Below are 26,826 nucleotides of genomic sequence, written 5' to 3' on the forward strand. Positions count from 1 at the left end.
GGTCACAGGCTAAGGACTAGAAAGCACTGGGAGGAGGGCTCACGCCCAAGGAGTGGCTAGCAGGAGTTCCTGGTCAGGTCCATGTTGCCTTGGGGCTGATTTGCCACCACCCTGTATTTCGTGTGTTAATTTAGCCCTGTGCAGAGTGAGTGTAAAACGTTATCAAATCTGAGCAGAAGCATCTTACCCAGGAATAAATGCCACCACCCGTCAGTGTGCCCTCATGCTGGGACTCATCTCAGTTCCAGGTGACATGAGATTTAAGGGCCATTATTTGTCAGAAATTAAATTTGAACATCTGGACAGTAAATGAGGCAAAACCTGCATTTGGGTGTTTGAGTTTACATGTCTTCTCATGCTAGTTCATACCCCTCTTTGTGTGATTGTTACCCACCTGGGCAGCAAAGAGCTTTTCTCTTTGAACAGAGCCCAAGCAGCCCTTCTCTGGGATCTCGGGCACTAATGTGCACAGGGGGCATTTCTGCACTTCATGCCCATGGGAAGAGAAGGGGCAAACTGCCCTGGACACTGGTACTGCCACCAGCAGGAACCCCTGCAGTCAATAAAGGCTTTGGGTATGTGAGCAGCTTTGCTCCCAAGAGCCTCCGGGCTTAGTTGAGCCTGCTGGTGGGAGGCGGGCAAGAGACAGCACTCAGCGTACTTCAAAGCTAGATCAGCCCCTCTGCCGTGGAGCCATTTGATCGCAGCAGCCTACGCTGTTTGCCTGGTGACACCTGTGGAAAACTCGGAGATGTTTTTCTGCCTGTATCTGTAAACCAGGTGTGGGGAAGAGCTGACAAAGACAGCACAACCACCATTTGTAAGGACAGCATCTCTCTCAGACACCCCGTCCCAAGAACCAGAGAGCTCTACTGTATGGCTCTATAAGGAGGCCTGGTGAAAACCAACTTGCTCAGACAGGTTAAGGACTCCTCATACAGGCTCCTTAGCTAGGCCCCATTCCTTGTACTTGCTACTTCCTCTTCAGTTCTCTTCAGTGCCTGCAGCCCTCACTACTTGATCTCTCCAGGACACTTTGCAGTCATTCTGTCCCTTTCAGTCCCACACACTGAGTCGGGGCTGAATTCATACCAAAGAAACACTCATCAAAAAGACACCGAGCCAACAGCAGGGGTAGAGTGGAGAGAGAAACCATGAAACTAAGTCCTGACTAGGCTTCACCTAGCAGCAAATGCTTCAGTATTGATTCAAAAACAGCTCCATAGCCCACAGCTTGAGGACCATTGCAACAGATGGCTGCAATAGGGTGAGGTGATGCTGTCATTGCTGTGCACAGACAGGGCTACAGGGCACTGAGTGCAGGGTGACAAGCCGGGGCAGGTGGTTCCATCCTTGTGTGCTAAGCTCCAGTTGCTGATGCCATCTTGTCACACCCTCAAATGTCAAGCTGAGTAGTTGATAGGGTTCCACCCAACAGTGGTGCAGAGCACACACCGCTGCCAGGCAGGAAGCGGTCCTCCTCAGCTCTTCTATTTCATGATGGAAGAAGGGAGAGGGCCGGAGAGAACACATAAGGAAGGCTTTTTAAAAATGGGTTCTTGGTGTTTCTGGCAATCTGTTTATTTTACAATTAGATCCTATCTTTGAAATGTTAATCAGGGAAGCGTCACTCTCCTGAAAGGGTTTTGGATAGGGAGTCCCCCCCTTTTTTTTTTTTTTTTTTTTTTGGGGGGGGGTGTGGAGAAGGCTCCCCAAGACTCTTGAATAACAGAGGTAAGAAATACAGGGACACCTCATGTCATGACGGCAGTGGTTCCTTAGGCTGCAGGTGGGAAGGAAGAGAGAGCGGGCGCAGAGCTCCAGACATTCCTGTGCCCAGAATTCAGATGGTTTTTTTCTGAATACAAATGTACCACTAGAGGGCATCCCACACTTCACAATCAAGATACTCCTCTTCCCATTTGTACCCCCCTTCCCATGTCTTATCCCATTCACTTGCACTGTAACCGAAGTGCTAGCAACCCATCCGAATCACTTACCGCAGCCCAAAGGTCTGGGAGGGGCTGAGGAGCCAAAGATTCAGATTCAGTCCAGGGAATAGGGCAGAAAGCAGAGGCATCACCACATCACCCTGATGGCCTTAACTGAGAGAAAAGTGATCAGAGGATATTCCCATCTTTCAACAGAACGCAGCCATGGCTGCTGATTTTTTCCTGCTCATACCAGAGCCATCACCATGGAATCGGATCTTTTAATTGGACTTCTCTGCATACATGCCATACCACACACAGGTCACAGGCCACCACCCAATCCCAAGCCTTCCTTTCAAACGGGAACAGAACCAATCTGATGAGCTAAGCCCTAGCTCAATGCTCTTCAGTTCCTGGGTCACTGGATGGAGCTACGGGTGCCCTGAGCCCCTCCTGTCCAGCCTGACACCTTCAGCCAACAACAGTGCTTTTCACAGAAGGCAGTGCACCCACCTTCCACAGCGAGTCCAGGTCTTACTCTGCGGGGAGGGCAGCCCAGTCCCGATTGCAGGATATTGCCGTGAGAAATGCACCTTGAGATAGGGTTTGATCAAATTCTCCAGCTTGGCCCTGAGTTTATCCGTCAGCTGATGTATTGCACCACAGTCACCCCGCCAGCACAACAGGCAGTCCTGCTTCTAAGGGGCGGGGGGTGGGGGGTGGGAAGAGAATTACTAGGCCAGTTTCCAGCTCCACCATAATTTTAAAAGTACTCAGTCTCTGGGCGAGGCTCCTCTCCCTCAGCTCCTGCCGCCATGAATACCGGACGTGTGCGTCAGAAAACAGAGCTGGCTAAAGATTGACGTATTGATTGGGGAGAGCACCAGCTAACTTAGGGGCTGAGCTCTGTCTAGATGGGGCTTCAGCAGAGCTGTCTGACTGTTGAACAGAAAAACCATCAATCGGTGGCCACACCAGAGACTCTTGGTGGGCTGCATGGGGAAGGAAAGCAAACAGAGAATTAGCAAGAGAGCAAGAAACAGTCTGAATTCATATGCAGGACACGCCACCAGAAAATTGCTGCCACTCACCTTCCCCTCACTTCCTCGTCATCGCGCCATTTCCTCCTTGCTGCCTCAGCAGTGACAGAATTGCAGTGCTGTCGCCAAACCCCTTCTGCCAGGCTGTGAAAACCTCTGATGAGGAAGCCAATCTCCCAGTGCCGCTCACCTCGCCAGATGGGAAGGGAAAGGCTGCAAAAGGCCCGGGAAATGCTGCCTCTCTGTTCCCCTTTATCCCATTTGCCCTGCTCACCCCAAGGAGGTGCCATTACACAGCAACCACAGCTGGGAGGGTCCACATCCCCATTCAGACCAAGGCTCTCACAAAGAGTGCGGCATCTTTTTCAAGGGCCCCAGAGTGCTGGGAGCCCCTCCAGGCAAGGTTCTTTCTGCTGAGAAGGATCTTGGTCTCATGGGGCTCACTGTAACTCAAGGATTCAATGGAAATTCCAAAGAAGCTTCTGAGGGACAGCGGGGGTCCAAAGGGCTGCCTGAGCCCATCACCAAGGAACCTGCCTTCAAAGCTTTACAGGGAGACTAACAAGACAGAAATCACTGGCTACTAGGCTTCGCCCAATGTCCTCAACAACCTCATTAAGACGAGTCAACACTGCCCAATCCACCCAAAATCACAGCACTCTCTGGGTGACTGGGTTTCACTCTTGACCATATGCCACAAGCCTAAGTGACACCGTTTCGTTAGAAGACATGCTGTCACGGATCCATAGATTCGGGGCTATACCTCAGCTTTGGAGCAGCCTCTTGGAGGACCCCTTCAGTGTGCCAGATCGTGAGAGGTCTCATTCTTCTTGCAGGGCAGGCCACACAGCTTTACCATCTCCTGAGACGAATTTGTGGGCATCAGCCATGCTGCCTCACCCCTGTTCCATTCAGCAATTCCAATGGAGCTAGACTCTTGCTTGAGACTTGGGCACTCTCCGGGATCAACGCCCCTCGCCAAGTATTTGCAGTGACACTCAAACAGTGTTTTCAGAACAGTTAGGTTTATTAGTCACCTACAGCACAGCACAGGAAACCTTCAGGTGAGCACAGAGAAAGGGAGGTTGCAGCAAAATCCATTCTGGTCAGCCCCAAGCCCTGCCAAGCTGCACTAAACTCAATGTTGAGACACTGGCCATGTGTACACTACAAAATTCCATCACAGTATACAGCCACCGCCTTTATTGAACTGCGTGTGCGCACACACTTGGCTGCTTGTGTTGGTGGTGAGCATCCTCACCAGGAGCGCTCGTACCATCAGTGGGGGACACTGTGGGATGGCTCCTGAAAGCCAGTACCAGTCGATGTAAGCAATGCAGGGCCTACATTGACACTGTGGTGACCTAATCGCATTGACCAAGACTTTTCCATTAAATCAGCGCAGAGAGGCACTTACATCAGCAGGAGACAATTTTAAGAGAAGACACTTCACAGTTAGGTTGATTCAAGGCCGCTTACACAGACCTAAACCAGGCAGTGTAGAGCAGGCCTCTGTGTCTTTCTCAGTCTGACCTCCTTAGTCAGTTCCCAGCTGAGAGCTCCCAGCTTCCTACAGGAGCCAACCCTTATCCCCCCACCTCACACCTCAGTCAACTGTTCTCAAACCGGGGTCTAGCTTTGCTCAGCTTCCCCGCCGAGAGGAAGGGAAATCCAGGAGCCATTGGAGCATGCATTTTTTTCTCTGGTCCCCTTGTTCATCTGGGTCGGTTTCAACTACCAGACGAGGAAATGACACCACTCCTATGTCTCTAAGTCTGCACTGAGAGCAAGCTTAATCTGTTTTCCCCCATTGGATAGCCATGCAATGTATAAGAGAAACTGAGGCACCCACAGAGTTCATACAATTTTTTTTTAATTCCCATTTTGACACACGCCTACATTGCAAAACCTGTCTACTGTATAAATTGAGAGTGACTCACTACAGTGACCACCCCTCTTTGAATATTGCACGTCATGAGCAAATAATTCAAACGGCGGCAGAATTTGCTCAAGAGAACCCTCAGTGCTGGGAGAGCAGGTGCAGGCAAGGGAGGGGGGTTGTGTGCCCAGACTCAGGTGCATTGGCAGAGTAGGACTGGCCATACAAAAAAGGGTGCAGCCTCAAAAGGGGAAAAAGTGTTAAACCAGATCCCAGCTCCACCAGGATTTGAGGAAGTCCTCTGTGTTTGTGCTCACCTTTCTCTGGACAGACCTCACGGTCAAGCTTGAGGAGCCTGGGCAGAGCCAGGAGAACCAGCTACATTGTACCAGGGCTCTCGGTGTTTTGCTTTCATGTGCACCACAACTGACTCACTTTGAAAAGTAAAATTAGGAGGGGGAAAACGTACAAAAAATGCCTTGGTATCAAGCATCAGAGAAAGTGGGGGAACCCCCTGGGGAGGAGGCGGGAAGAGGAAAGTGCTTTCTAGGTCATGCACCTTTTGTCATTTAATCATACCCACCCTTGATGTGAGCATTGTATTACACTGTATTGCTGGGTGGCATGCTGTTGCTGGGAAATCCACCTTGTGGTGTCTAGGGAATGCATGCTTCTTTGCTCTCTTATATAAAAAGGTCTCCCTCACTAAATGCTAGGCTGTGACAGAAAACTTTCACTCCCTGCTCTGCTCTGCCAAGGAGATGGAGAAGATTATGAAACAGTGGGAAAATACCAGAGAGTCTTTTCAGAGAAACGTTAATGATGCCCCAAGAAGAGCTAATTATGTGTCATGGACACACCTTTATGCCAGTCTCTACACTACGTGATCAAAGTCCCACGGCAGTGCAGCTATGTGCCACAGTGGGTCTCTGTGGATATCTCTGGGGAGCAAGTGGCAGGAGTATGTCTCTCCTTCACTACATGGCAATAAGTGGAGTTACATAGGTCAGGCATAGGTGTCTGAGGGTAGGAGTGGGCACAGCTATTTAAGTTAGGTTACTTAGGGATGCACTGACGACATTCAAGAGTTTCAGGGATAAATGTTCCCTATTGCACTGGGATAACACCACCTACTTCAACAGGCTTGTACCAGCCTGAGAGCAATTCCCAGCCCTTACTGTTTTGTGATCAAACCCTGCCTACTGTAAATAAAGAGATACATGGACCAAACGGGAGCACAGCAATTGCCAAGGGATTAGAGCAATGATTTATCCTGCATCCAAGGCCAACATCAAATGTTTTAGAGGAAGGTGTAAGACACTATAATGGACAATTATGCAACTACATGCTGACAGATGCCTTCTCAAACATCTCCCTTAACCACAGGCAGTTAGTGATTGCCTTTTGTCCTGAAGCAGGATGGTAAATATCAAGTGCACATTTTATCCTACTCAATACAATTGAGGATATTCTGATTTGTCATACAAATAGCTCTTCCTTTCTGAAATCCCATTAAGATCTTTGCTTCAACAGTATCTTGTGGCAGCAAGTTCCACAGGCTAATTATGTTTTGAAAACCATTGCTTTATCCCAGTTTAAATGTGTTGCTTTTTAATTTCACTGTTCTTCTATTATGACAGATGACAATCAGGAGCCCTCAGCTGGCCTGCTCTTTTTTCCACTAGATACTTTGAGATGAGTTGAGCAAAACTGAACGCAGTGCACTTGCCAACAGGAGAAGGTGGCTGAGGTACTAGGCAGACCCCTTGTTTAGCAAGATTGGAGAACACAGAAGAGAGGAAGTGCAAGTTAATCTGTCCTTAATGATTGCCAATGGGACAACATGCACTGCCGTCCAGGGCAGACAGCTCCAAGAGCCCAGGCACATGGCCCATGCATATCGGGCGATTCACACCACACAAACATGCTATGGTGATGACAGTGCACCAAACCACCTTCCCCCTCTTAGCCCTTGAGAACCTGCCACCACAAGCTAGGGCTCTGTATTCTGTTCAGATTGCTCTTTGTTAGCTCGGCACAAAAATCGGAGCTGCTAGTCAGACGGAAAGCCTCCATCCCATAATAAACAGTATGAACTATTTATAAACCTGAAAACATCTTTATTATTATTATTTTTCCCCCAGAAAAATCTTGCACAATACTGTTAAATACACCCCATCAAGGACTCGCAGGTCTGCAGCGCTGGTATCGCTTCCTCAGGCAGTGCCCAGTGGAACAGATGGCAGTGTGGGCGTTAGGTACCAGCCTCCTGGCAATCTGAACATCTGTTACCGTTAGAAAATGCTAATTGCCATCAATCAGGACAGCACCTTCCCACATTTACATGCAAGCACAAAAAATTACGTCTAAATTTCTCTGAGCACAACACTCGCTGCATGCTAAGTAACTGGAACGACTCAGATGCTGCCAGCCGGCCTGGTATGGGCGGCTATGCTACATGTACAACGCTCAGGCACCCTGCCCTGCACTGGACTTGCCCAGCTTACCCACGGCAAGGCAAATGGCAGGAGAACTAGAAAGGAATGGTAGTCTCTTGCTTGCCTTTCCCCCTCCCTTATTTATGAAAGCATGCTCTGGGACTTGAAACCACCACCACCAACTGGCCCCACTCCTTAATTTCCAGTGGAGGCAGGAGCCGTGTCTCTTTAAATCTCAGTGCTCTGGTGCACACCAGAGGAATGAATCCTGCCTACTAAAATGCAGATGCAGGGAAGACTTTAAAAATTCCTCGCTCCCTACAAGCTCTTCACAATAACTGGGTACTCCTCTGCTGTCTGATTATAGGCTCCCCAGCTCCTCTCCCACATGACAACAGGCAGGGACACATTCCCATTAGAATTAACACCTCCCTCCAGCGAGATAGCTCACTGAGCACTGAAGATGTTTATTATTGGTGTAGTTCTCCCCCACCCCCCACCAACTCCTGTATGTTAGAAATCAGGGTTTTCCAACACAACTCTGCCACACAAAGTCAAGCTACCGCAGGAGCGCCCTATGGGCCTGCACCCAAGGGGTCCCACAGACTGATGTCTAGTACGCCATATCTTCAAGTGCAAGATCTTTGGGGTAGGGACCATTTCATATTCTCTGTTCTAGAGACAACCAAGCACACTGTTTGAACTCAGATAATAATGGCCTTAAATATTTTTATGCAACTCAATCCTGACCTTCTGCAACCCGATTGCTTTTCCAGACCTGTTAGCTCTCCAGACACCTTCAGCTAATCCTCCTCAGTGCTTCCCTGCAGCACCTCATGATTGTAAGTCAGATTCTCCTTAGCAGAGGCTGTCAACAATTCTCAAAAGCCCCTTAAAGGGTTTGCTAACGGGTTTGGTTCCACAGTGGATAACATGGCAATGATCTACTTCATCTCATTTCTGAATTATGTGAACACAGAGCACCTACCCCTAGACCTGCTCGGCCCACATTATCCACAATATAGGAACATGGAGACTACCATGGGCTTCAAAAAAGAACTAGGTAGGTTCATGTAGGATAGGTCCATCAATGGCTATTAGCCAGGCCAGCAGGGATGCAAAACCATGCTCTGAAGTTTGCCAGAAGCTGGGAATGGGCGACAGGGGATGGATCACTTGTTCTGTTCATTCCCTCTGAAACACCTGGCATTGGTCATGTCAGAGACAGGATACTGGGCTAGATGGACCGTTGCTCGGACTCAGTCTGGCCGTTATTATATTCTTCGCAAAATGTTACTACATCTCCAGAGAGAGCACAAGCAAATCAAACAAAATGAATGGCACCAAGCTGTTTTATCAGCTCGATCCCCAGAAGTTCTACGAAGGGTCAGATCTGACCTAATGCCTCGTGGGGGCAGGAGGGGCTTTAACTCTTCTAGCAGCCATTTGAACCCTACAGAGAGCTGCAGCTGAACTCCTGCTGGCTCCCAGGAGCAGGTGTGACACACTAGATTCCATCATGAATATAAGGAGACCTTTGGCCAAAGGAGCTACGGTCTGAGGCAGGCAGGTTTTGAGGGAAGGAACCCCAGGTGCAGCTGCACCGAAGGAGAAGGCTTATGCAAGACAAGGTGTGTGTGTTTGGGGGGAGGTTTTAGGTGTTTGCTTGGAAGTACCTTTCTGCAAGCCAGATCCCAGGCAGGGTAATGTCTGGACTTAACAAGCAAGGGTGCAGCTTTCATCTGGAGCTGAAAGGGGACTCCACCAGCTTCAAATATGCACTAGAAGCATGCTCTGCATTTGCCTAGGACAGGGTATCACACACTAATAGCTGATCAAACCAACGCTAACCTGGAATATTCCCACCCCACCCCCTTCATGCCTTTGAGCAGCACTTGCTGTTGCCAGACTTAGTGCGCTCTTGCGCAGGCATACGTGTGCATGTCCCAGAGGGAGGTTAGTGAGTTCAATCCACTTGTACCATTTGATAATCTCAGTTTTCTAGCTGCATTTGATTGTGGAGACCCCGCAGGTCCTGGTTTACCTGGTGTCACAAACTCCAGCCCAAGGCGATCAACAATTTAGTTTAAAAAAAAAAAAAATCTGAATCTTGGGGACAAAATCCACTTCCTCTATGAGACTTCTAGGGTCTGTCTACACAGCGGCTCCCCCAGCCAGCCGGCTCTTTCTTTGCTGTGTAGACTTCTGGATTTGGGCTGCAGCCTGGCCTCTGGGACCCTCCCACCCCGCAGGGTAGGCATCCTCCCACCGCGCTCTTCAGACGTACCTTAACACATGGAGCCAGCCCTGCTGCTGAGTTTTCAGTCTGCAAAGGCGGCAGGGCAGGGGCGGTACCCATGGCACACCCTCTTTTCAAGCAGGAAAACAACGCAATGCAGTTTCCGCTCCTCAAGAGGGGTTCATGAAGACAGCTGGCACACGTGACAGATCCCAGTCATTCCCGTTCTCTCCTTGGTAACGCCACTGACCGAGTACACCGGGCGAGTGAGACGTGGCCCGTTCCCCAGCCCTGCTCGGCCCCCGACCCGGCGTCGGCTGCACTGCACATGGACGGCAGCGACGGCTGCACAGCTGCCCCTCTCACTTCACCTGCATTTCCAGGAGCAAATCCCTCTATTCCTGGGGGAAGGAATCGCTCCAGTCCCCATGGGAGGGATGCAAGGGTAACCCCCCCCTTTGCAAGCGCTGAGAGGCTGCTGGGGGAAACCCCCTACCTCCTCTGGCAGGCTCTGGGGCCCCACATGCATTTCCCAAAGGCCAGGGCTCTCTCTCACAGGCCCTCTGGTTCGTCCTGCCTTCCCCGGGGCATCCGCCCTCGTCTCTCTGCCCCTGGAGGGGGCGCTCCAGCCTGCCCCCAAACTGGGCCCAAACTGGTTCCCCTCCCCCCGCGCCCTGACCAACTGCCACTTCCAACTGCCATGGAAGCTTCGGGAGTCAACGTTCCACCTGCCGCAGCACCCCACCCGAGCAGCTGGGCCAGCACGGGAGCTCAGCACGCTCTCTCTCTAACTCCTGCTCTTTCCATGTCACCTGGAACTCCCTAGCCAGGCGTGCGTGCCCCCCAGCGTCCCCGGCCGGCCACAGTAACCCCCGGGAGAGAAGTGCCTTCCAAAGGAGTCCCGCACCGCTCAGAGCAGCAGCTTACAAGGTGGCTGGGCTCCTCACGCTAGCTACTGCCTGTCCCCAGTGTGCTGCTGGCGCTCGACAAGTGGGAGATGAGGGTAACCTTCGTAGCCCTGCGTGGCACTGGGAATTCAACCCATCTACATTACTTGGGCGGACGAAGTGCTGCTATCTGAGAGCCGGGTTCTCCTGTTGAGCACGAAGCAAGTAGGGATCTCATTCCAGTTCCCAGCACACCAGGATCCTTGTCACCAAAGGCACCGGCACCATTAGCATTAGCCTGCCATCTCAGCAGAGAGCCCAGCGCTCCCATCTCCACCCAGTGCAGGGCCAACCGGCATGGCAGGGAGCAGTGTGGGGAGCTTGTCCAGCCATGGCCAGGCCTGTCCTGCTCTGGGGACAGGCCAGGTAGGTGTACCGGCTCTCCAGGGCCCTCCACCTGGTATCACACCAGTGCTTTTCTAAGAAAATGAAATTATAGATGGATAAAAATCTTCACAACCGATGTAGAGACTGGCTCTGCCCACCTGACTCTCAGACCTGCTCCTCTGACTCCAGCGAGACAAGGAGAGATGGGCCCAGCCCTTCTAGCACCATGTCCTGCCAGTGCTTGCAGCTGGCAACCTGAACTTACCTCCTCATCGCTCCCTCCACCTGGGGCTTCCAACTCAGCCAGCCGCACCCCCTGGAGAATCCCATTCAATGAGGTCACTTGCCACGGTGAAGTCTTGACCAATCATACAAACTGCAGCAGCACCATCTCTGGCCTTTGGAGAACGCCCGTCTGGCGCAGAACTTCTCCCGAGAGAGAGAGAGAGTGCCCCACAGGCTGGGGAAGCAGTGGAGAATGTTTGGGAGCTCTCAAGACATTTCAGAGGAGACCCGAAGTGCACGCACACTGTCTGGCTCTCTTTATAGGGCTATATCATGTGGGGGGAGGCAGGTAATCACAGGATATCATTCATTTCCTTGTAACCATTACATAACGGTTACTGGTCTCTGGCTCCTTCCCCTGCTCACCCCACAGCCCTCCTCAGTCCTGGCTTCCTGAATAACTCCCACCGGCAGGAGCAGGTTGTAGCCCCGCTGCTTCCTGCTGCTCCAACCATTACTCAGCAACCGAGGGAATCACTCAGTGCTCCAAGGTCACTCAAAAACCATCTGTCCGCGCGATGCATGCCGCACCCCTAGGGAGCGAGAAAGAGAATTGTTCCACCTCCACCCCCGTTCTAGAGGCAGCCAGCACAAAGTCAGTCCAACTGCAGTTACACAATAGCGTGGTCTGGACTGGGGAGAGCTGCGGATCTTAGCACCAAGACAGCAAGTGAGCCTGGAGTTGCTACAACATCCTCTGGCCAATCTGCAACTCCCTATGCAGCCCTCTGACACTATGGTGTGCTGAGATCACTCTCCTAGCTCATAACCCCGATTACACAGTGGGAAGGCTCCCAGAAACAACCGTGCTCTGGCCCCAGAACATGGCAGGCGCTGCTCCCTGTGCTCATGAACTGGAGTGCACCATCTCCCATCCTCGCTCTATCCCCAAGAGCCCAGAGAGCTGCCACTCCAGTCTCTGCTGCTTCCAGGCAAAGGAGAAACACAGGGGCCTCCACCCCAAAAGGTCATGGAACAAAGTCCATGGCCATCAAACAAAGGGGATGCACATTGAGCACAGGCTCAGGGAGCAGAGAGGATCTCAGGGTGTGTCTACACTGCAATGTAAGCTCAGGGTTAGTAGGACTCGCGTTAGCTGACCTGTGCTGGGGAACCCTGGGCTTGAGCATCTACACTGTATTTTAACCCTAGGTTAAGATTCTTCTAACTCATACTTTAACCTAGGGCTCTGGCATCCACCCTGCAGTATGCAGACCTGAGTCAAAATAACCATATCCCAGAATCCCTTGCACTACTCCCCCCACAAATGTGGCTGCTCTAGTCCTAGGACTGTGGGAAAACTTTACTGCCCGCTTTGCGCATTCCCAGGAAGCAGCTCATTTTGCAAAAGGCTTGCTGGGTTCACTCTCCACTGCAAACTCAGGAGGCTCTCTGATAGCACGCTTAACGCTGACCTGAGCTGCTGCTGTTTGCAAATGGGCGTGGCTTCTGTTTCCAATAGAGAGGACAGGAGATTGTTGGGATAGAGAGGACTAGGGAAGTTGTCCCATGGAATTGTGGGATATTCCAGCTGGTTCCCGGGACCTGAGTCAAGCAGGGTTACATCTTCACTGCAAAGCAATAGGACTCTGGTCCCAGCTTAACTTGAGCTCGGACCCTGCAGGGCTGGAGGGTCCCGGGACCCTGGATGCGAGCCCTTGGTTAGTGCAGTTGCAGTGTAGGTGCAAGGGGGATTAGGCTTGAGCCCGGGCTTACGCTGCAATGTAGACATACCCCCAGGGGTGCACAGCTGCTGCAAGGTACAGCAGCCCACAGAGGCAGTCCAGACCTACTGCAGTGTTGGGGAGACTGCCTCATTCACATCAACATGCGCTCCCTACACTCACCCTTGCCGAAGAGGAAGCACATCTGGTTAAGAAATAACACCCATGGGAAAAGTGTTTCACTGCTGTGATGCAGAGAGGCTGCCTCTGAAAAAAGGAATGCTCAGGCCAGATGGGTGCTGGGAAATGCTGCCCGGCCAAGAGGGGAGGGCAAGCATCTTGTTCCGTCCCATCCTTTAGATCTTGCCACAAGCTCTAGACGTTGCCAAAGAAAAAATACATTCACATAAGCCAAAATCCTGGCTCCCAAGAACAGCCTGCTCATGAGCCGTGCTGGGGAGGGAGGAATGGCCCCCCCAAGATCTGAGTGAAACAGTGCCCTGTAGCTACCACTCTCCAGCCTCCTGCACAGCCTCATCTGCAGCGTAGCAGTGGGGACACTGTCTCTGCCCTGTCCCTCCCGCAGCTCTGAAACGCACCAAGAGACACACACCTATTCCCCTGCACACACCATAGTGAAAAGGCCCTTTAGTGCCACAGAGAGGGGGCAGGATTTACCCCAGACATCATGCCCTCGCTACACGTTATTCAGAACTCAAACCCAAAGCAAGGCCCACCGTGAGCTCCAATGACATCCTGACCCTTCCCAGAAACTGCCGGAGCAGCCTCTCTGGCCATGCTGGCTCAGCATTCCCCACAAGCAGAGAAACACATTACCGGGCAGGCCAGAGAAGTGGGATATGTATGGGGAGCTGCAGTCACCTGCACCCTGATATGGTTATTAAGCCACACTCGCTGTCCTGGGTTGCCGTGTAAATATTCCAAGGACATCACAACAAGAAATCCATTTTTAACAAGCCTATGCACCTGCCACCTCTTTGCCCCATTTGCACCCACATGGCCACTAGTGGCCACATACCCTACCACTCCTGTTCTCCTGGCCAGGAAAAAAGCTTGCAGGCTGAGCTGTTTTAGGTTCTTCTACACTAACCATTTGATTTCAAGCCAGTTCTGAACAAAGGGATGGCAGACTGTGACATCAGAGATAACTCAGCCAATAAATAAGCATATGACTTTGGTTTATTTGCAATCTTATTGAGGGGAGTTTTTCAAGGGAGCCTAATGGATTTAGGAGCACACATCCCATTTAAAGTCAATGGGATGGGTGGCTAGTCAGCAATTTTCAACATCTCCCCAAAAGCCCTACTATGTCATGTGCTATCACAGCTGTGACATGTACCTTCTGATGAGAGAACCAGGAGTACTGTCTAGTCTTCCTGAGCAGCGAATAATCAGTTCTCCTAGCACTTCTCATCCCATGATCTCGGCATCATTATCCCCACTTTATACAGAGGGAAAGTGATTTGTCAAGGACACAGGGAATTCGTATCAGAGGCAGGAACACAACCCAAGAGACCTGTGGGACCGGGTGCTTGGGCAGTGGGATTCTCCCAACTCTGTGTCCTGCACAGGACTGTGGTTCCTGAATATTCCCAGGCCATGGAGCCTGCACTAGCACCCCAGCTTGTCTTCGTGGTCCCACCGGTGACTCCTGTTGTGCTGTGTGAGATTGTTTCCATATGGGAGCAGCCAGCAGAGCCACCAGCTCCCAGCTCTAGTGCTTAATGCTACATCTGGAAACTCTTCTCACCCTTAATTGTCCTTAATGCTTTAACACACCGAGTGACTAATAGACACTAATTGGGCGGCTTTAGCAGTGAGAGCACGCAGGGAGTGTGGCTGGCAGCGCCCTCTGTGCCGAGCTGGTACTCTCCCAGCCATATATCTGCCATCACATTACAAACATCGTAAATCACCAGCCAAAAAAATGAGCTAGTTTAATTCTCTCTTTTGCCCCTTTGCAAAGAGACACTTGGAGCCTGAGCCCTGAGTTCAGCAAAGACAACTTGGGACAGAAGCAGACAGCTTTTCTGACCGCTCCATCTCTTGTGCTTCCAGAAGGAGCCAGCACAGCACCCATGAGCAGGGGAAGAGACACTCAGGTCCCTGGGGGGATACACCTGCACTCTTAGCCAATGGCTGAAGTTCCATTGCTTTAAAAAACATCACAATAGCCTTAAAGACAACTCCAACCCTCCAACCATTTCCAATCACCATCCCAGCACAGAGCGAGCGCACATCTCACGGCTGCCACTGACTAACTGGACATTTTGCCCCTCTGAAGGTAGCTATGATAAAAGGCTGAGAGTCTGTCACTGAGGTCGGGGAAGCAACAGATTCCATGACTTCAGCAGCTGCAGCAGCTGGTGTGGCTCACTTCAGGGCTGCCCTCGTGGCTCGCCCCAGGTCCTGGGGGTAGCCTGAGCAGTGGTCCCGGAAGCGGCCCCCAGGAGCCTTGGAGCAGCAGGTGGCCAGGGACTGCCAGCCCCCGCTGCCAGATCAGGGGCCCCCCAAGGCAGCGGCACCCCAGGAGCAGCTAAGATTTAGTCAGGGGTATTCATAGTAGAAGTCATGGACAGGTCATGGGCCGTGAATTTTTTATTATTGCCCATGACCTGTCCATGACTTTTACTAAAAATACCTGACTAAATCTTAGCCTTCGTTAGGAGCTTTGCATTTTGGATGGGTTGTTGCTAAGCTGTGAGCCAGTTTCCATCGAGGGCCTGACTGGACCCCTCCTCCAACCTAACTTTCTGGAAAAGGCTCCTTTGTGTCCAGAACATGCCCTTCTCCATCACTCCATCAGTAACATCCCTGTAGCACTGGACCTCTCCCCAATGGCATTTAGCACAGGGCTTTGGGATGCACATTGCTGCTGACACAGAGAATGCCCCACTCCTGCTCAATCCACTTTTACATGGTGGTCACCCCGCGAAGGGCTCTGGTTTAAATGTTTTACCTCACGCACACACAGGATGACAAGTGATGGATGGGCCAAGGGTGCCCAGTCACTCTCGGATGATTTATGGGTAGCAACACGTCACTGCTGGGGAGCTGGGGACAAGGACATTTGTTGCAATAAAAGGGCTCAGGGTTTCACTACCAGGTTATGAAGTTGGAAGAGATTTGTTGGGTTCTAGTCCAGGTTTGCCACAGACTTGCTGTGTGATCTTAGTCTCGCTGAGCCTCAGTTTCCAAATCTGTAATACGGGGATGATGCTCAGCCATCTTTGCAAAGCATCTTGAGATTCTCAGGGGCTTGCTAAGTGTCAAGTATAATCATTATTAGTGCATGCTCCCTCAGCGCAACACCAGTTAGCATAACTGGTACTGTCAGCTCCAGAACACCCTAAGATTTAACTTGCAGACAACAGAGGCACATAAGACTGGAAGGGACCTCCTGGGTTGAGTCCAGTCCTCTGCTATGGCAGACAACCCCACAACAAAATCCCATTCATAATTTATCAAGCTCCTTCTTCAAACTAGTTAGGTTGTTTGCACCCCAAATACTTCTCCTATTAGGAGGCTGATCCAGAACCTCCCTTCACTAATGATTAGAAATGGTCTTCTACCTTCCAGCCTAAATGTATTCATGGCCCATGTGTTCTTCTGCCAACATTGTCCTTTAGCTTCAATAGCTCTTCTCCCTCCCGGGCGTTTACCCATCGTATTTATAGAGAGCAATCCGATCCCCTCTCAGCCCTCACTTTGCTAGGCTGAACAAGCCAGGCTCTTCTCTGGTCAGATCAGCTCTCCACTCCCCCGACCATCCTAGCAGCCTCTCTCTGCACCTGTCCCAGCTTGAATTCATCTTTCTTGAACTGGAGTCACCAGACGTGCACAGTGTTCCAGATGAGATCTTGCCAGTGCCTCGTACAAGGGCATTAATACTTCCCTATCTGCACTGGAAATACCGTGCCGGATACATCCTAGGATCCCATTTACCTTTCTCACAGCTGCATCAGTCATCCTGTGATCAACTAATACACCCAGGTTGTTCTCCTTCTCTGTTGTTTCCAAGCCCACAGTTTATAGCAGAAATTCTTGTTATTAGCCCCCAAGTGCAAGACCTTGCACTATTAAATTTCACCCCAGGGCATGGGGCTGGCTGATTATTCCATTGCAGCACGTGCCCTTGAGCAGACAGCACCTTGGGGCCCAGCACTTTGGTTCAGTGACTCTGGATGGGGCTGTGTGAGGAGAAGACACTGCCCCTGTTGAAGGAGGTCTGGGCTGCAAGCACACGTCACTGGCTGTTCTCGCCAGTGAGTTGTGCACTAGCAGCAGCATTTCTTTGGATTACACCCTTAAAGGCTGGCAGGTCAGAAGAGGGAGGGCAGCTGCCAGCTATCCTGTCTGCCAGCTCAGCTTCCTCCGCCACCCTGGGAACACTGGGTGTTCGCTGAAGTTGCACTAGGGTAGGAAATAGACACAAATCTTGGTACATAGCAGCTAAGCCTCCCTGGGCATGTTTTCTATAAATCTCCTGGAATGTATTATATGATAACTAGCCTGGAAAAGCTCAATTAAATCCACAGCCAAGAAACTGACTTTCAAGCGTGACCTAATTTATTTTCTTGAAGAAGGGGGAGGAGCTCGGGGGGATGGGGTAGTCCCTTTGGCAGTCATGCCCAGGATGACCTCTCTTTGCATCCACACACACCTTCCTCCTTCCCCTCCTCCTCCTCTCTGCAGCCTCACCAGCCACTCTGGGGATGGAGCTGCACAGCCTTTCATGTATAAGCGGATCTAGCACTCCCACTCGCTGGAACAAAGCCCCTCGAGGGCTCCCCTTTCAGATGTTTTTTCATCACTGATCTTCAAGCCTTCCTTTAAGACGCGCTTTCTTCCCGGGGGGTAGGGGGTGGTGTTCCATCAGATTTAAGGACGACAGAGAGCGTATTTGCAGAAGCTAAGTTACGCTGTATTCTCTCTTTGATCCAGGTCTCTTCCCCACTTCCTCCCCCATCAAACCAACCCTCATGCAAAGCCCCCAGCATCCCTCCTTTGAAGTGTGTCGTTTGGAATCCAATGCCCTCTTGAAAGGCCTAAGTGAGAACAAGCCCCCTTCTCCCACCATGAGAGGAAATTTAAGGACAGTGAGGAAACAAGACAGACAAAACGTGGGTGGGGAGATGCTATGGGTTTGGAGAGTAACGGAGTGTAATGCTCTAGCCCAGAGGCTGCCCCCGTCTGTGACCATGAAGGCCTGATGGGCCCACGTGGCTGGCTCCTCCTCATTTCCAGCCACTAATGCTACATCTTCACCACAAGAACAGGGAAAGTGTTTTTACCATGAGGTAGCTGCCAATGTAAAACCAGACAAGCCCAGGCATGGGTTGTTTTTACCTCAGTGTAGTTGAGATCAACCCTCTATTTCCCACCTGGGGTGTTACCTCCATGTAGCTAGTCAAAGTTAACAACCACCTGTTCCTTGTCTCCACAGGAGAGAGCTAACTCTCTGTGGACATACACCTATTGTTGCAGTGAATACCCAGCCTAAATCACATTAAGAGAAGCTAAAGGCACATCAAATCCTTCCCCAGGGATATTATGGGACTGTAAACTGGAGAGCAGGTGGGTTCCATTGGATAGCCACTGGGAGAGGAGATGCCCATGAGACGCTCTCAATCAAAGGCTGCCCTGCACACCAACTGGAACCAAAACAGCTCAAGCACTGACTGATTTTGGGGAAAGGGATCTATTTCAATACGGCTGAAGTGGGTAAAAACAACAGAAGCTAAATCAACGTGAGATCTATGTACTGCGCCAAGAGTGATCACACAGAGACTGGCACTGAGACACCATGTGGTGCAAACTCAAATCCATTCCACTACTGTGGGGTCAGTTGGTGTGCAGACCAGCCCTACGATGTGCTCCCTCAGTGAAAAAGTCTGAGGGTCCATGATCTAGGCTTCCACCCCCAGGGGATGCAAGTCTGGTGAGCTCAGCCGACCCCTTTTGCCCAAATGACTGAAACCACCTCCACTCTTTGGTACGGTTCAGAATGATTGGCAGCCTCTGCTCAGGAAACGCTCATGCCTGCAAGAACAGGGGATGCTACAGGCTAGGACTGAGGTGCATCAGCGGAGCTGCGTGGGGTGTCCTGGGACTGCAATAGTTAGTGGAGCTCCAAGAGAGGACTGAAGTGTGTTGGCAGAGTACAGAGTGGGGGCTAGGGCTGGAATAACAGCGTGCTGCTGTTCTGGACCGAGGCACACTGGCAGAGCTGCGTGTGGGAAGCTTGCATGGTAATGCCTGCCCACACTACACCTGCTTGTAGCCAGCGTGATCAGAATCTCACTTTTATGAGCAATGTCACCCACCCAAAGTTTTTTAAAAGACAAAAAAGCTTCAAGGTGATACACACCACTCAGCTTCCATCTCTCCCTTCAAACCGATGAATGCAGCTAGGGAAATACGCCTCTGCTGCCTCTTCAGAGGCAAGGCTTCGCCTTAATCCTTCTCTCAGGATGGCCTCTGCCCCCAGCAGAGGGATGAAGATTCTCAAAACCTCGTTCCTTATTTTAGGATTTCAGCGCATGCATTTGGGCGTGACAAAAGAACAGAGAAACTCACGTGCAAAAGAAGCCACTGCAAGGCAGAGAGGCACAATACCAGCCTGCTGAGCCTCTAGCTCCTTGGACACACAGCAGCAGGCTAGCTGGAGAGGGCCAAGCTGTTGCCCCCTCCCAAAACAAAAGGAAGCACCAACTTCGGCTGCCAAAAGGTTCCACAGCTGTGATGGAACAGAGCCAGCGGGTCTGGCTTTGTCCCTTAAGGATATGGCTACACTAGACTTTTTTTTTTTTTTTTTAAAAACACACCTGGGGTTGGCTGCAACTAGCTACATCAAGATAAAAACTACAGTGCCTTGTCTCTGCTAGGATTTTACAGCAATATGGCTAGCTCCAAGCAAACGCTTTTTTTGGATGGGGGGGCACTGCAGACACAGCCATGTCAGCAGCTAAGGGGTCCTTATAGCCAGCTCTCCAGAGCAGAGCCTGGAAGGAAAGGCCACATTTCCAAACCTGGATGCATGCTTTGCATGTACAAACAGAAAGAGCAGAGCAAAAATGTCCTCTTGCATGTGCAATAGGTAGCGCACAGCAAACAACTTAGAGTTTTGGAAACCCGGCCCAACGCTGGGCACAGGCTCAGCCTCCACAGTCCGCACTCACGAGTGGACCTGTGAAACAAGTCTTTGCAACTGGTGGCAGAGGGGAGGGGCGACCAATTCTGCTCCCCTCAAGAGACAATGAAAATGGACAGAAAACCCTTTGTTGGCCCTTATGCGTCTTTTCCATCTGCCGCCAGCCGAGGACCTCAGTGCTGCCAGTCACATGACCTCCAGAGATTGTCCCACCTGGCCTGGCTCCATCAGCAGTCCTGCTCAAACCCAGACAGGAGGGGGAAGCCTCGCTCTGCTTGGCCACACCACTACCTTCCCACGAGGCTGCTGCACTTGGAAGGACGCTGAGGACTTGTCTAGGGCAGACACTAGTGTAGCGTTACCCTAGCACTCGTGTACTCTAAGGTGTGAATTTAAATCAATCTAGTTAAACTGGTGCAGCTGAGCCGCTGTAACTGAGGAATGAACTGGCGAGGGAGATGAATGAAGAGGGGGAGGGGGGGAGACGCAGACACTCCGGTGAGAACGGGCCACGCATATACCAACACAGACACACAGGGAAAGGGAGGAGCTACGCCAAAGGGAACAGAGAGTGGCTCTCACAGGGGGCACAGGCGTAGAAGGTTAGTTTTGTGCTGTGTATGCGATTCCACACGCACAATTGTGCGTGATGGTGCAGAGGTGTTTGAGTAGTGGTGTGTGCACGCGCCTGGGAAATGCCTCATTTCCCTCAGTAAGATTTTCCAGTGAAAATGCAGGCCTGTACTCGGAACAAAGCGTCTCCCCAGGCTGAGGAAACTGCCCGCCCCAACTCTGACACTGCACCTGTGCTGCACAGCTGGGGAGGCAACAGCCAGCAGAGTACGTGCCACGCGGGTGTGTCCTCATGCCTCCACCAGGACCGAACACGGTCTCGTGGGGCCGGATCCTTCCTGCAGCCTTTCCCCTAAAGGTTCCCACTCTCCAGCTCCCTTCACAAGGGGCTGGAACCTGGGCACCTGCACAAACACGTGCATGCGCTCCCCCCTTTACTGTACGACTTGTGTAAGAGTTCCAAGGGGAGCCCAGCATGCGTGTGCACACACCCCCGCACCTGGAGAGTGAAATCTCACGTCCCAGCTGCAGAACACCCAGCCTCCCGCTCTGCCCATTCCACTCAGCAGAAGACTCTTACCTCCAAGAAATGGCAGCTCTCACTGAGGGCACTGTGGACCTGGGCCTAGTACGGTTAATTCACGAGCTTTGCTGGCCCTCAGAGTCTCCGTGGCAACTTCTGAACCTGAAAGAAAGAGAGGCAAACTCCAGCTCCTGGTCCCACCCAAGTGTCCTTATTACTAAGGAAGGACAGGACGATGCAGATGGCAGGAAAGCTCAGTTGTTTTTAAATGGCACAGTTTCCATGTGGCAACACAGACTTAATTAAGTCTCTTATTATTATTAGAATCCGAGTGCCTCATGGGTAGCAAACAGCTCAGAATCCCACTTGCATTGGCCTGCAACTGCCCCATCTCCCCAGGGACACTTCCATCCCCGAGATCCTGGACCGAACACCCGCTGACCAGCACCATCTTTGAGCTTGCATCTCTGAAGATCCACATGTAAACCACAGGTCCCTCCTGCCGCAGCCCTGGCCACTCACCACTGGCTCCAGAGCAGCATCAAGAACCCAGGAACCCTCCACCCCGCGCCCCGTGAATGGGAAAGTCAGGGGCACCTGGCACCTGTGGCCACTCTGGTGAAAGGGAAGAGACACGATACCCTAGACAGCCCCATCACATAGACAACCCTGAGAAGCACATTTCACCCCTGCCCTGCCATCCCCAGGCACAAAGCAAGTTCACAGCAGACGTTTCATTCCGAGCACAGGCTCGCATGCGGCTGGGGGTGCGACGTTCCCTGCGTTAACATCTCTGGCTCAGCCTCCAGGTCTGAAAGGGAGAAGCGGTGCCCTACCCCTAACTCAGCCAGCCCCAGGAGTGCAGGTGCCAAGGCAGCCCCCCCCTTTGTAGGGTACGGCTGGCACGCTCAAGGTGGATCCAGGGGGGGGCATCACACCGTGCAGCGTTTGGGGAATTCTCTGATGTGCTGTGAACATCAGAAAAAGGCATAAAATTTTTATAACCGCTGCCTTCCCACTCCCAGCTCCGCAAAACCTCCTTGGAAAGGCTGCAGCTTCGTCCCACATCGACCGCGACAGGTTTGTTTTGTTTTTCGCAACCCAGTGGAATGGAAAATAATTGTACAGCTTGTCCCCGATTGTAATGGGACCTTTTCCCTTGCTCCTCACTAGGAAGACCATCAATCACAGTGCTGAATGGAATACATCCGCCCCGTGACCTCAGCCAGGCAGTTCCCCACCCCCCACCTGTGAATTATGGAGACCGCATCGCTCGGTGGGACAAGCGTGACGCTCCAGCCTCAAGCTGAAAGCAGAGATTTATCCCCTTGGCGGAATAGGGGCAGAGGCCAGAAGATAAGTCACAAAAAAGCCGCAGGAGCTTCTCTCAAGGTCCTCCAAGGTTGGCTCGTTAAAAAGCAAGGAGAGGAGGAAAAAATGCCCGCAGTGGAGCAGCTCACAAATAACCCGCCAGCTTTCAAATAAACCCAAAATAAAAGGGATGCAGAAAGGGAGCTTGGAGCAGCTGGGACGGGCTCTGTCACAATCCCAGCGAAATTCATCCACGGAAACCCCTGCTGAGAGGCACCTGGACCCCAGAACCTGTGCAATGGACAGCTCCCCAAGCACCCATTGCAGCAGGGATCCCAGGAAATGAACCAGTGCAGTGCTCATACGGGGGCTGTCACTTTCCCTCTGGTGCAGCAGCCTGACAGTCCCCATCTTGCATTGCCTGCTGGAGCACTGGAGGAAGGGAAGAGAGAGCGGGCAGCCACAAAGCAGGGCAGGCGGAATTCAAACCCATACCCTGTACTGCCTGGGCCGCTCTGCTTCTCCAGAGAGGAAAGCAGGAGATGCTGGGAGAGCAGCTCCCTTCTTGCCCCAGAGTGGCACCACTCACTCACTCACTCACCAGCATTGCAACGGCGGGTGTTGCCCTGGGTGGAAATTGTTCATCATGGCACAGAGGGCAGCGTTCCTCCCTCGTGGGTCATGCCCGCACCCCTCCATCCCCAGAAACCCTACCACCCAAGGACAGGCAGGATCAGTTCTGTGGGCTTCGCCCCTCATGGTCCCCAACAGATGTGGGAACAATAGGGCTGGAGCCCGTGCGCTTGCTGGAAGGAGCTGCCTGCAAACCTGTTCTGCACCCCAGTTGCTAACCAGCAGCTGTATAACGAACCGGGCTCTTGGGACGCTTCACTTCCTCCTCCTGCTGCACTGAACTGCTGGCCTGGGCTGAGGCATCTTCCGTGAGACTGGGGCAGGCCTGTGGGACAGCATGCGGTTGGCTATGCACACTCGGATCCCCAGCCCAATAATTAAACCTCTGACTAGGAACCGGAGGGGCTCAGCAATTTAAGTAACCTCAGGGCGTGTAGGGGCCATATGGCCAGAGCGACGACAATGCAGCCGTGAGCGTCAGCGCCATCCCAGCTCCCCGCCAGAGGCCGGGGGACACGGACCAGCTGGGCAGCAGAAGGGAACTCACTCACTCTCTGGCTAGGGGCAGGTTTGCTCTTCGTCTCTCTCTCCATCCCTGACTGACAGGCTGCTTGCCCTGCCCTGCCCTGCCCTGCCCAGCTTGGGAAGCAGCCACGTGGATGGGGAGTGTTGGAAATTGCTGGCAGACAGCCTGAGCCCACAGATATGCGGGCAGGATGCTGTGACCTCTGAGCTCTTCCGCAGCCCCTAGCAGCCAAGGACAAGGCCAGAGGCACAGGCAAAAGGAAATGCACCAAGAACATAGACACGCAGTCAGGGGAGAGGGTACTGAGACTAGAGGAGCCTGGACAGATGTGCTGGCACCTGGGCTGGGCGTGGTAGGACAGACAACAGGGCCACTGCAAAGAACAAGAAAGCCTGCTTGGATGGTGACTCCAGCAGAAAAGGCCAAACAGCTCAGCCACCCGAGACCCCAGTCCTCCATTAACCACCAACCTGGGGGCATTTCTAGAACACCCAGCACCCAGGACACCAGCACAGAGCCTGTGATAGCAAAGGCAAAGCGGACACAACAGTGGACTCACAACCAGCCACCCCAGCCGCACAGCCGTGCCACAACAGTCACAGGCAGATCCCCACCAGCCACTCCAGCGACAGCAAACACGAACCACGCCGGTTCACCGACAGAGCCTTGTTTTGTCTGTCCAGCACGCCTTCCCCAGCCTGGGAAGGAAACAACCGGCAGGACCTGCTCTGACAGCATCCTTCTTCAGAGGGGTTCATGCCCTTTACAAACAGCTGGCCTCCCACCTGTTAGCCCCAGTCCCACATGGTGAGATTAGTGCACAGAGGGGGAGTGACTGGGCCGAGGTTATAAAGTCACCGGCAGAGCCTGAGTCCTGGTTCTCAGTTCCCTGTTCTGACCACTAGATAACATTGCCTACTGCACCAGTGCTGCCCCAACACACTGGGTTATCCAACACCCTGACAGGCGGCTCTCTTCCCACCACCCCCGAAGCTTGCTCCAGTCCCACAAGGGTTTAATGGTTGCTGTTATGAAGAACCCCACAGCTTGGAAACTCCCAGGTGCTTTCCTGGGATGAGAACAAAGCAGCAAATTCAGGCATTTCTTCTGAGTGTTCAAATCCCAGAAGGTCCCTTGAACTGTGACCCTGCACACGATGCAGTCAGGCAGCCCAGAGAACTTGCACTTGCTCCTGGAGGGGCCCTGCAGACAGGAGGCAGGTAGCAGGGAACCCGGCTGAGCAGAGGGGTGATGCTAAGCCTGCCGAGGGAGGAATGGCTCTGTCCTTCCTTCTCTGATTTACAATCACTAACTAGCCAGGGAGAAAGTTTACAGCAGGAACTGCCAACCCTGCTCCCCCACACAGCACTTTCCATCTCCAAAGCACTTTACCAGCCCTCACCAATTAGTGACCATCTCCTGCTCACCATACCCAGAGCTCAGTCACCAGCCCTGCCTGGCAGGATCAGAATCCACCACAGCCCACTGAACCCTGGCAGCCTCTTTTCCCTAGACTTGGGTCAGGTGCACCCACCAGCCCCAGCCCTCTCCCGAATGAGCCATCACAGCCTGAATGTCCCATGGGAGCTCTGCCCATGACATAACACATGGGGATTTGCACGGAAAGATGCGAACAGACCCTAGAGTTCCCGCTCCTGGATTTAGCAGCAGGGAACCTCGATTCCTGCCACAGCATCCTGTTAAAACTCAATCACTCAGCACAAGGACACTGGACGGAGATGAAGCACCTCATGAAGCTCTCCAGCACCGCAAGGCACAAAGCCAGTTCCACTACAGAAAGCGTTAATGTTTCCGTCCCACTGCAGAACACATCACACACAACCCAGAGAAAGGACAATCCTGGGAATTCACCTGACACTAACAATAAAAACTCTGGGACCAGCGCAAACTCCCTGGAATTCCCCTTCACCTAACTATACCCTTCATTAGTTCACCCACTCCTGTTTAACATGCACAGCTAGATGGGAGCTTGGCAGAGCCTGCAGCATCACCAAAGCCCACCCTCCCACTTCTCATCCAGCCCCCTCCATCAGATCCACCTTTGAAGTCAATTCGTCATGGCCCAATTTTCTAAGCCACTCTGCAGAGATGCCCAGTTGCTGTTCTCCCTTAAATTAAGCTGTTTGTGGCTCCTCTTCGCTCTCCCTCGGATTAATTTTAAGTTACTAGAAACAAGCTCTGAGTTCAGGGTTAAATGGGGATTCGATTGTTTGGGATTTTTAGAGGTTGTTTTGAGCATACATCAAGCTTTTCTTGTCTAATATCTCACACTGCTGCTGTTAATCACCAAGAAAACCACTTCCCAGGTACAAACCCATGTGCCTGGCTCTGAGCTCACAGAAAAATCCTCAGCAGTTAGGGCCAAACAAAGTCCTATTGCAAATACAGAGGGCCTTCCCCAGACATTCATGGACTTCCAGACACAAGGAAAGGAGTTAGAAGCAGCACCTTGCTGCTGCATGCAAACACAGAGAGGCTGGAAGTCCATTGCCAAGTTCCCTCTACCAGTCACTGAACTTTTATTGCACATTAAAACAATGTGATTAGATCTACAAAGCAAACCCTGGAAGGCTGAAGGGTTTTATCAAAGCCAGCAGAGCCCCCAGGAAGAGACACAGACACAAGGGAAGCACCTGCAGCATGTGCAATCCCCAAACTGATCCAGCAGGTGCTGTTGAGAAAGGAGAATGTGGGAGGTGCTGCATGGCCCGGGTTTGATCCAGCTGTGCCCGCACATCTGTCTCTCTCCAACACAAACCATGCCCCGCCAGGACAGACAAAGGGAACGTTCCCAGGAAAACATTTGTCCCTTTTGACCCAAGTCCAAGTATGGTGCACCGAATGAAATCAATAGGCAGCAGGTTTAAAACAAACAAAAGGAAGTATTTCTTCACACTATGCACAGTTAACCTGTGGAACTCCTTGCCAGAGGATGTTGTGAAGACCAAGACTATAATGGGGTTCAAAAAAGAACTAGGTATGTTCATGGAGAATAGGCTCATCAATGGCTATTAGCCAGGATGGGCAGGGATGCAAAACCATGCTCTGAATGTCCCCAGTGTTTGTTTGCCAGAGGGTGGGAATGGCTGATGGAATGGATCACTTGCTGATTACCTGTTCTGTTCATTCCCTCTGAAGCACCTGGCACTGGCCATTGTGAGAAGACAGGATCCTGGGCTGGATGGACCATGGGTCTGAGCCAGTCTGGTCATTCTTATGCTCTGGGGATGTTCCGGTCGGAAGTACAAACTGATGCCATTTTGTGTGTTTGCAAGGATTGTGTTGTGTGTCTGAATGCAGAGGGAACCAAGAACA

At 52.0% G+C, this 26,826-nt stretch overlaps 1 protein-coding gene across 8 annotated transcripts in view; it reads right to left on the bottom strand.

Annotated features, from left to right (window-relative positions):
• Window positions 1-26,826, bottom strand: part of RBFOX3 (RNA binding fox-1 homolog 3) — a 293,920-nt gene that overhangs the window by 195,280 nt on the left and 71,814 nt on the right. For 4 of the 8 annotated variants that reach the window (XM_067547199.1, XM_067547192.1, XM_067547197.1 and 1 more), the window contains exon 2: window positions 21,078-21,182. The exons of the other annotated variants lie outside the window; for them this stretch is intronic. The gene's annotated coding sequence lies outside the window, so the exon portion shown is untranslated. The remainder of the gene's footprint in view (window positions 1-21,077; window positions 21,183-26,826) is intronic. 8 annotated transcript variants of the gene reach the window in all.

This window comes from Emydura macquarii, unplaced genomic scaffold (genome assembly GCF_026122565.2).
Source record: "Emydura macquarii macquarii isolate MOO-44397 ecotype Brisbane River unplaced genomic scaffold, CSIRO-AGI_Emac_v2 contig_1230, whole genome shotgun sequence".
Lineage (NCBI taxonomy): Eukaryota > Metazoa > Chordata > Testudines > Chelidae > Emydura > Emydura macquarii.